The 9,811-nt window shown below is 36.4% G+C and overlaps 1 non-coding gene across 1 annotated transcript; it reads right to left on the bottom strand.

The window, feature by feature from the left end:
* Positions 1-2,269: 2,269 nt before the first annotated feature.
* Positions 2,270-2,371, bottom strand: LOC122095827. The gene has a single exon (XR_006145218.1). It is a non-coding gene; the product is annotated as a U6 spliceosomal RNA (small nuclear RNA).
* Between the last annotated feature and the right edge of the window lie 7,440 nt (positions 2,372-9,811).

Raw genomic sequence — 9,811 nt, 5'->3', positions numbered from 1 at the left:
AAGGACTTACTGTCTTTTAAGAATCCAAAAATGAAATAAATTCACATACAATCACTCCAAAATGCTTTAAAAGCAGAAGATAATAAACAAGCCTCCATGAAGTAAATTTTCTTCTACTTTTTAAATTATTCTGAAAGCCTTGTGCTTCTTGGTCACACCTGTAATCCTGTCCACTCGGGTATCTGCTCAAGAAACTGAGATCCGTGGATAACCGTTGGAAGCCAATCAGGACAAAAAATATTCATGAGATTATTTTTTTAAAAAAATTAATGAACTAGCAAAGAGACAAGAATGGAGATGTAGCTTATATAGTACCTCATCAATCTAGAGAGGAATGGCCTAGCAAGACCTTGATGCACTGAATTCAAACTCTGAGAATGAAAATGCGCAGGCATGCACATACCCAAACACACACACACATTTATTCAAAATATCTTCATATCAGTGTTTTGCATTAATTTCTTTGTTAACGATATTATATGGGTAAAATAGGGGATATATTCTCTTCCATCCCAGAACATTTTTATGTTTTATATTGTAAAAGTACTGTACAGAGTGGTTACAGTTACATGAAAAAAGTAATGAATACATTTCCTATCAAGCACTGTTACATCCTCCTTTGTTTTCCCCCAACATCCCTTCCCTCCCACCTCCACAAGTACGCTGCCCTCCCCCCACCCGCCTAAATTGTAAAGTTCATTTTTCAACATACTGTCTTGTGCATCACATTGTTGCAATGGGTCATACTGTATCCTTATTTAAGAATTTTGTTTTTTCCCTTTCCATCCCCAAATTAGAGAAGTGTATATACAAGATGGAGGTGCACCAACATCAGATACAGTGAAAACAGGGGTTTAACTCTGGGGGATGCACATAAAAATAAATCACATCGTACGTTATAAATATATTAGAAACAACAGAAAGAAATAAAAAACCACTTGTGTCCCTATCTTGGGGTTCACTTACCTTAACATCATATTATCTAGTCATATGCACATGTTTTGACTTTTTCTTTTTTTTAATTGTGAAAATACCATACAGAGGAGTTACAATTACATGGAAAAGGTAATGCGTACATTTCTTATCAAGCATTGTTGCCTCCTCCTTTTTTTTTTTTTTTTGCCTTACCATACCTTCTTTGCTTATCCCAGAGATACATTAGTTATTGCAAATAAGGGATACCATAGGACCTATGTTTCTTTTTTTAATTGTGAAAATACCATACAGAGGGGTTACAATTACATGGGCTAGTTACTGAGTGCATTTCTTTTTTTTTTTTTATTTTGAGAATACTGACAGAGGATTTACAATTACATGGGCAAGATAACGAGTACATTTCTTACCAAGCATTGTTGCTTCCTCTTTGTTTCCCCTTCCCATCTCTTACCATACTCTCCCACTTCCCCCACCTGGTCCTCTTCCCCTCAAAGTATTAAAGTTCATTTTTTGACATAATGTCTTGTACATATCATTGTTGCAATGGGTCCACCTGTATCCCGAGTTAAACGAATTGGTTTTTTTCCTTCCCCTCCACAAATTATACCAACATCAAATGCAGTGAAAGCATGGGTTATACCTTGGGGGAGGGACATACAAAGCAACATAGAAATCGTCTTATAAATATGTTAGAAAAAATTGCATGAAAGGAAAAAAACAAAAAACAAAAAAAAATTTGAATATTTATCTTACGGTTCATTCCCCTAACATCGACTTATCTGACCTTTTCTGCTTGTCTCAGACACATACTAGTTATTGCAAATAAGGAAAACATGGGATGTATGTTTCTTTGGGCCTGGCTAACTTCACTTCTTTGGGCCTGGAATAATTTACTTAATATAATTTTTTCCAAGTCTTTCCATTTCCTAACAAACTGGGTGATGTCATTCTTTCTGATGGAGGCATAGAATTCCAGTACACACACACACACACACACACACACACACACACACACACACACACACACACACACACACACACACATTTTCTTGATCCATTCGTTTACTGTGGGGCATCGGGTTTGGTTATGTATCTTAGCTATGGTAAATAATGCTGAAAGGAACATAGTTTTGCTGGTAGTTTTACTATGGTCTTGTTTTTGATCATTTGGGTGAATGCCCAAAATGGGATTGCTGGGTCTTAGGGGCGCTCTCTGTAGTCTTTTGAGGAACCTCCATACTACTTTCCAAGGTCTTCGAACAAGTTTAAACTCCCAACAACAAGGCATTAAGGTTACCTTCTGTCCACATCCCATCAGGAAATCTGTTCTTTTAAAAATCTGGAATGCTTCACGAAGTTGAGTGTCATCCTCAGTCAGGGGCTATTCTTCTCTTTATTATTCCATTGTTAGTGTATGTGCTACTGAATTGAGCACAGAACAATTTTATATATAAAGAGTAATTGATTTTCTTAAACTAGACAATTCCACAAAAATTAAATTCAAAAGAATTGTCGTGAAATTTTAGAACCATGTATTTCTTACATAAGAACACATTTAAGAATAAAGTCAAGATTGACATGTCAAAAACAAAATAATTCCAGACATTTGTTGTTCAACGGATGTGTAGGAGGAGGAATTCAATTATTCTGTCCAAGGAACCTGTCATAATGAACACTATAGAAAGTGTTAAGGTTTGTTAAAATTTTAATGTTTTAAATATGTTTAATTTTGGGAATGTGCTCATATATGCCAAAATTAAGACTATTTAGCAGGTTGTAAAACTTTTCATTAAAGCATTTAAGATTCATGGTAGCAGTCATATACTACTAAGTATATACATTTCAGAGTTATAGAAACTTTACTAATGAGAAGTTGCAAAGTGTTTGTGTAAAGACGCAGAGTGAAGATTTAAGACATTAACTTCACAGTTTCTGTTAAAATTTAAGGTCTTCCTTATTTTATATGTTAGCGAGGAACAAATGATGGTATAAGCCATATACAAATGATGAGATGAACCATAAATAATAATCTTAGTGGGTAACTTTAAAGGCTTCTCATAGCCTATAAAATTCTTGTTGAGCATCATAGACTTAGGCAGTTTTAAATGTACAGCAATATGAGAAAATAATAAATCAAATATGTAGTACATTTCAAATACTGGAAACAGTGGTAAATGTTTTGTTTTTTATTTTATTAATCATTAATATTTATGTATTGGTTTTCCTTATTTGTAGCATTGTTTTCCTTGGTGTAATAGAATACAACTTTTTGTAAGTCATCATTAGGAAGTACTTCGAGAATGTTATTGGGATGGCCACACCGTTTTTTATAGGTCTATGTGAATTTACAAAGAGCAAAATTAATAAGAACAAAATATTGATTAAAAATTTTATCAATTCGAATCTGAATCAGGAGTGTTTATAAATGTCCACACCTAAAATCTTAGCCCTAGACTGAAGCACTAGTGTTACAATGTTGAGCACACAAAAGTGAAAGACTGTTTTGTTTAGTTTTTGTTGGTTGTGGGGCTTGAACTCTGGGTCCTGGGTACTGTCTCTCAGCTCTTCAGCTCAAGGCTAGTGATACTACTTGAGTCACAGCACCTCTTCCATCTTTTTCTGCTTATGTGGTGCTGAGGAATCAAACTCAGGACCTCATGCATGCAAGGCAAGCACTCTACACTGAGCCACCCTCCCAGCACCTGAGAGACTGTGTTTTAAAAAATCATCTAAACAACATATACTGTAGTTTTCTGAAGTCTTTCATCCTACACTGAATATTTTTTCTTACGAGCTTTCTAATAAATATGTAATCTATTCAATTTTGAAAAGTACTGTGTACCTCCCACTTATTTCTGGCATTTCTTTAAATCCAAGTTTCTCTGTGTGTCAGGGTGGATACTTTTGCCTGTAACAAGTATTATTGTTGAACACAAAACATCTGGCTACTTACAGAACAAAGGATGTGAAGCTAGAGTAGCCAGATAAAGAACTTCCAGGACAATTCAATGGCAACTCATGTACTCTCTCTGTAGGTGAATAGGCAGCATAGAAAAGAAATTCTTATATTTGAAAGTGATTGAGTGTGTGTGCACATAGGTGTTCACTTATTTATCTGTTATTATAGTTTTAGATATATTCACTAGTATAAAACAATATTTCATATATATATGCATATATATATATATATATATATATATATGCAATAAGACTTTCCAAAACCCAGGGAACCACCTCCATGGGCATCGCTTTCCTATGTTGCTCTCTGGGTAATGAGAATGAAACGTGGAATTGTCCTGTTGTAGAGAACTTACTCAGAGATTCAAGCATTTTTCTTTTAATATGTTGCTTGTTCCTAACTCTAAAATTAGGAAGTCTGTTAATATATATGTTATATTATAATATAGTTAATATCTTATATATAATGTATAATTATTGTTTATTATAAAATATATTTCATATAATACCTGAGAATATTATATATTTATAAGGAAAAATACAACAAACGTATTAGTCCATACTTTCCTAGCCATGATTAGCTTCAGTACAGTTAAGCACATTACATCTCAACAGGAAAATTCTACTGAAGTTCTGATCCCCTTGAGCTAGATAAGGAGAATTCCTCTAAAAGAAGCCTCTCCTCAATTATGAGAAAAGATATGTTTGGAAGTTTAGTTTAGTTTAGTTTAGTTTTTATTTTTTGGCCAGTCATGTGGCCTGAACTCTGGGCCTGGGCCCTGTCCCTCAACTCTTCAGCTCAAGGTTAGTGCTCTACCACTCAAGCCATAGCGCCACTTCTGGCTTTTTCAGCTTATGTGGTGCTGAGAAATCGAACCCAAGGCCTCATGCATACCAGGCAAGCATTCTACCACTGAGCCACCATCCCAGCCCAAGTTTGCAAGTTTTTGAGAAGAGGAATTTGGCATTTGCTTTGCATCCTTGATTAGTCATGAATAGATATTATTTGGCTCCAAATTTTGTCTCCTTGTAGGTTCCCTAAACAGTTACACATCAGCCTCATTCCATCACATATCTTTAAGTCCTTCTTTTATTTCTTTTTATCATTATTGTTTTGTTGTCATTGTATTGCTGATCCTGAAGCTTGAACTCATGGCCTAGGCAGTGTCCCTGAGCTCAATGCTAGTGCTCTACCACTTGTGCCGTGCACCACTTCTGGCTTTTTCTGTCTGGACATGCTTTGAATCATAATATTCAGATTTCAGCCTCCAGGGTAGTTAGGATTACAGGTGTGAGCCACCAGTGCCAAGCAAGTCCCTCTCTTTTAGATATTATTCTAAAAGCCACCAATCCAAGGTCACTCCTAAGATTGTAAATGGATCTATTCCAACAGTTCCTTTAATTGTTCTGGCTATGGTGATTCTTTTGCAAATTATATTGAAACTACTTCACTGTCCTCTTCCTAATCCATGATTCTAGATGTTTTAGTAATAATTACTTAAATTTAGCGGCCATAAACTCAAAATCTCTCAATTATTAATTTCATTTAATTCTTTCAATATGATTATTTTTCAATAAAAATATGAACTTATACTCACCTTCTTGAATCTACCCCTTGGCATGAGCTGTGCCTGGGCCTATTCTACCTCAAATGCAAGAAGTTGGCAAAAGAATAGCCTACAGTATTCCCGCCTAAGAGTGAGGACAAGTAGTTGAGTGCCTAAAAGAAGGAATGCATTCCTGGCATGGGAAGGGGTGGGAGAGACAACAGCCTAGAGAGCAAACTGGCAGTCACAACATTTAACAACTTCTCCTTTGGGGACACTGATCTCCTGCAAAGTGGCAGTGAGATAACTCACCTAGTGAATTTTCATATATGAAGGAAGTTTTCATGTCTCACTACACAACTCACTTGTAGTCAAAGAGAGGGTCATTCTTTTGTGTCCTCCTTAGGCCCAGTCTCATTTTATCTCCATCTTAGACTTTGCCCAGACTCTATTCCTACCAGAAGGTCCCTGATGAGGAGGAATGTGTGATCTCTTGGCTTTTGATTAGCCCTATGGGAACTGAGGCCACTTTTAATTTTGATCTTATTCATTCTGACAAGGCTGTGGTGGGTGGTGGGAAAGCTCATTCTCTGAATTGTTCCCTATTACCAAATCTCTTCAGATAAAGTCAAGAAATGACAGATTTTGCCTGAGAGAGTGAGTTTCTCCATTTCCAAAGAGGTCAATTAATATCTGATTATGAGGCCCACGTGGTGGTCCTTCCCCAGATCCTCCAAACAGGAATGGATGTTACCTCAGACACCCGGCCATCCTCATTTTTCTTCAGCTCTTTCTCATGAAACTAAAGGTCACAGGATTTGAGTTGAGAAACAAGGAGAAATGAGAGTAGCAGAAGAATCATTGGCATGGGGAAGAATTAGAAACTCTGTGTGAAAAAAGGGCTCCGAAAATCTAGGATCACTCACATCATTTGGGAATCACATCACAGGATTCGGGAATAAAATTAATAAATTACTACCTAAATTAGTAACTCCACGGCTCTGACTACAAGTGTTCTCTCAAAAGGTAGCTGTACTAATTTGATGAGGAAAAAGTAGCACATTCTTTCCTCACAAAGTTCTACTAAGTATCTTCTTCCATAACCCAGGTTGTTCTTACCCTGTACTTGTCGGTTACTTTTCTTTGCTGGATTCAAACAATGACACTTGAAAGTGTTATCATCTTCAGACTTACATTTTGTTTTAATCCATTTGTTATAATATAAAACAAACTTTTGGGGAAAATATGTCTATGCTATATTTTCTTCCATGCCATAGTTATTTGATGTTATTAAGTATTATTTTAATAGTTTCATTTTTAAAACCTGAGGAAAATGTTTTGTTACTGTTAGCACTAATTAGATGCACCTTTTTTGTATTTTTCCATATCTGTATATTTGTTATTAAGCTTCTAACATTGTCTTTTCCCCCTACTGTTGCCTTCTTAAAATTGCTTCAAATTATAAACTCTATATGATGATCTGTATGTGTTCATTTATAAATTTAAATTTTTATCTAATATGCACATTTTAAATGATATTTTCATCCTATTGTAACTGCTCTGAAATCAATATGGAAGTCCTTCATTAAAGAAAAAACACAATGCCACAAAACCAGTGAAATTATGATTAAGAATCTATCGAAAAATATTTAGCAATGATATAGTAGAATCATCCACTTCTCTTATATACCAAAACATGTTTATAGCTATGAAAGGTGCATTTTCTTTATTCCCTCTTTATGGAACATCCAGGTTGATTACACAGCTTGATTGCTATGAATATTGCTGCCGTGAACATATATGTTCATATTGATTTATATTCTTTCAGTATGTATCCAGGTTGCAATAATGGTCTTCAAGATATGTGTCTTTTTTGTATCGTGTAAACTTCCATTATGATCTCCATATGGGTTTCACTAGTTTACAATGCCACACCACCAAACGCAGTTCCTGATTCATTTCAACCTCTCCAGCAGTTTTTTTTTTTATTTGCTTGGTGATAGCTCTTCTGGTGTGTAAGATGGGATCTCAGTGACTTTCCTATTTATTTTCCTATGTATTTCCTATGTGGATAAAAATCTCAAACATTTCATTTATTTATTAAACATATTGGTATTTCGTTCTTGATCAGTGTCTTTCTTTGTCTTTTGGTATTAGATCAATTTTTAAGTTTTATAATATTTGATTTTTTCCCATTCCAAATACTCACTTTAGTAAAAAGATTTTTTTCATTACAGTGGTATATTGCTTGGATATTTTGATTTTGTGAAGGCTAAGAGAATTTGATATTCTCTCAGTCAAATTATAAGCCTGTAAAAATGAAGTGAACCTGATTAAATGAAGTTCCTTCTGCACATTTTCTCCGGTACAGATTTCTCTGATTTAAGAAATGTATATTTTATGTCATGCTGGATGCCTAACTAAGTCTGTGTGTGTGGATGATACAGTAAGAATTGCAGGATTCGCCACATAGATTTTGGAGCAAAGGCTTACAGCTGGTAACTGGGCAATGATTCAGAAGACAGCTGAGGCTGAAGCTATGATCTCTTCTACCTGTGTTCAGTTCCCAATCTCTTGTAATACACCCCTCACTTCCCATGCGGTGGTTTCTTTTTGTATCCAAAATGTTTCTGGAGCTTCATGTTATTCTGGCCTCCTAGTAGGCCAACATGAGGGGAGTGAAAGCAAGTAAGGCAGATATGGCAGAGAAATTTATTTATTTTTAATTGTGTAAATACCATACAGAGGGGTTACAATTACATGGGCAAGGTAATGAGTACATATCTTATCAAGCATTGTGACCTCCTCCTTTGATTCCCCTTCCCATCCCTTCCCAACTCACCACCCCCACCTCATGGTCCCTCCTCAGACCCCCCTCCCACTAAAGTTGTAAAGTTTGTTTTTCAACATAACGTCTTACACATCTCATTGTTGCAATGGATCCACCTGTACCCCAATTTAAACAATTTGTTTTTTCACTTCCCCTGCACAAAGTATGCCAATATCAAGTGCAGTGAACACACGGGGCATACCGTGGGGGAGGGAGATAAAAAGCAACAAAGAAATCATCTTATAAATATGATAGAAACAATCACAAGAAAGAAAAAAATTGAATTCTTATCTTGGGGTTCATTTCGCCTAACATCAACTTGTCTGACAGTTTCTGCTTGTCTCAGACATGTACTAGTTATTGAAAATAAGAGAAACCATGAGACCTATGCTTCTTTGGGCCTGGCTTACTTCATGTAAAAAATATTTTTGGTCGGTTTTGGGGCTTGAAATCTGGGCCTGGGCACTGTCCCTCAACTCTTCAGCACAAGGCTAACACTATCCCACTTAAGCCACAGTGTCTTGTCCAGCTTTTACTGCTTATGTGGGGCTGAGGAATCGAACCTAGGGCCTCATGCATGCAATGCAAGCACTCTACCACTCTGCTACCTTCCCAGCCCTGGCAGAGGGTTTTTATCTCAAGATCCATCACACTTGGGAGCTTCTGGCTGAAAACTCCAGAAAGACAAAAGTGAAGAAACACTTAAGAGAAAATGTAAAACAGAAAGCCACAATGTTTAACCCTAAAACAAATTTCTAGGATAATGAGACTCACGAATTGGTGTCACCTGAGGAGAAAAAGGAAATATTCAGGAAGAATGAGAAGGAAGTGGGAGGGAATAGAGAGAAAGAGACCTAGACTACCTAGAGCTGGGACCTCAATGTGAGCTTAATTTTACTGGGGAAACCAACCCCAAGGACGCAATACCTTACAATTTTGTTTACTCTCTCTCATGCTACAAAGCCTATTCCAGATCCACTTCCACTCAGCATGGTGTCCATTCGGGGAACCAGACTGACTGCTGGAGGTTCCCAGGGGATGCAAAAAGTGAAAACCACAGGGGTAAAGCTCAGAAAAGACACATGCCATCAATTCTCACATCTCATTTGTCAAAGTAAGTTCTACAACCAAGCCTGGTATTAATGGGGATGGGAATAGATATTGAGAGCATTATAATAATATCTACTATTATTTTCATATAATAATCTAACATCTATTGTTTCATCAAAGGGAGAGAGATAGCATTTCTCCCTTTTTAGGTGTATGGGACAGGGCATTCTATATAATGTTCTTCAATTGGGGGCTCTCTGAATCTTTTCTCCCAAGATTGTGGCTATGAGATTTCGGGGAGGAGAATTACAGTAGAAAAGTGAGTTCTCAAGCTGGGTACTGATGGCTGACACCTATATTCCAAGCCTGAGATCTGAGGATTATAATTTGAAGTCAGTCTGGGCAGGAAAATCCATGAGACTCGTCTCCAATTAAACAAAAACAGCCCGAATTGGATCTGTGGCTCAAATGTTAGAGCATTAGCTATGAG

The sequence above is a fragment of the Dipodomys spectabilis genome, unplaced genomic scaffold (genome assembly GCF_019054845.1).
Source record: "Dipodomys spectabilis isolate Male_0828 unplaced genomic scaffold, ASM1905484v1 ptg000362l, whole genome shotgun sequence".
Taxonomy (NCBI): domain Eukaryota; kingdom Metazoa; phylum Chordata; class Mammalia; order Rodentia; family Heteromyidae; genus Dipodomys; species Dipodomys spectabilis.
Note: the sequence above shows the minus strand (reverse complement) of the source record. Positions and strands in the feature narration are given on the sequence as shown.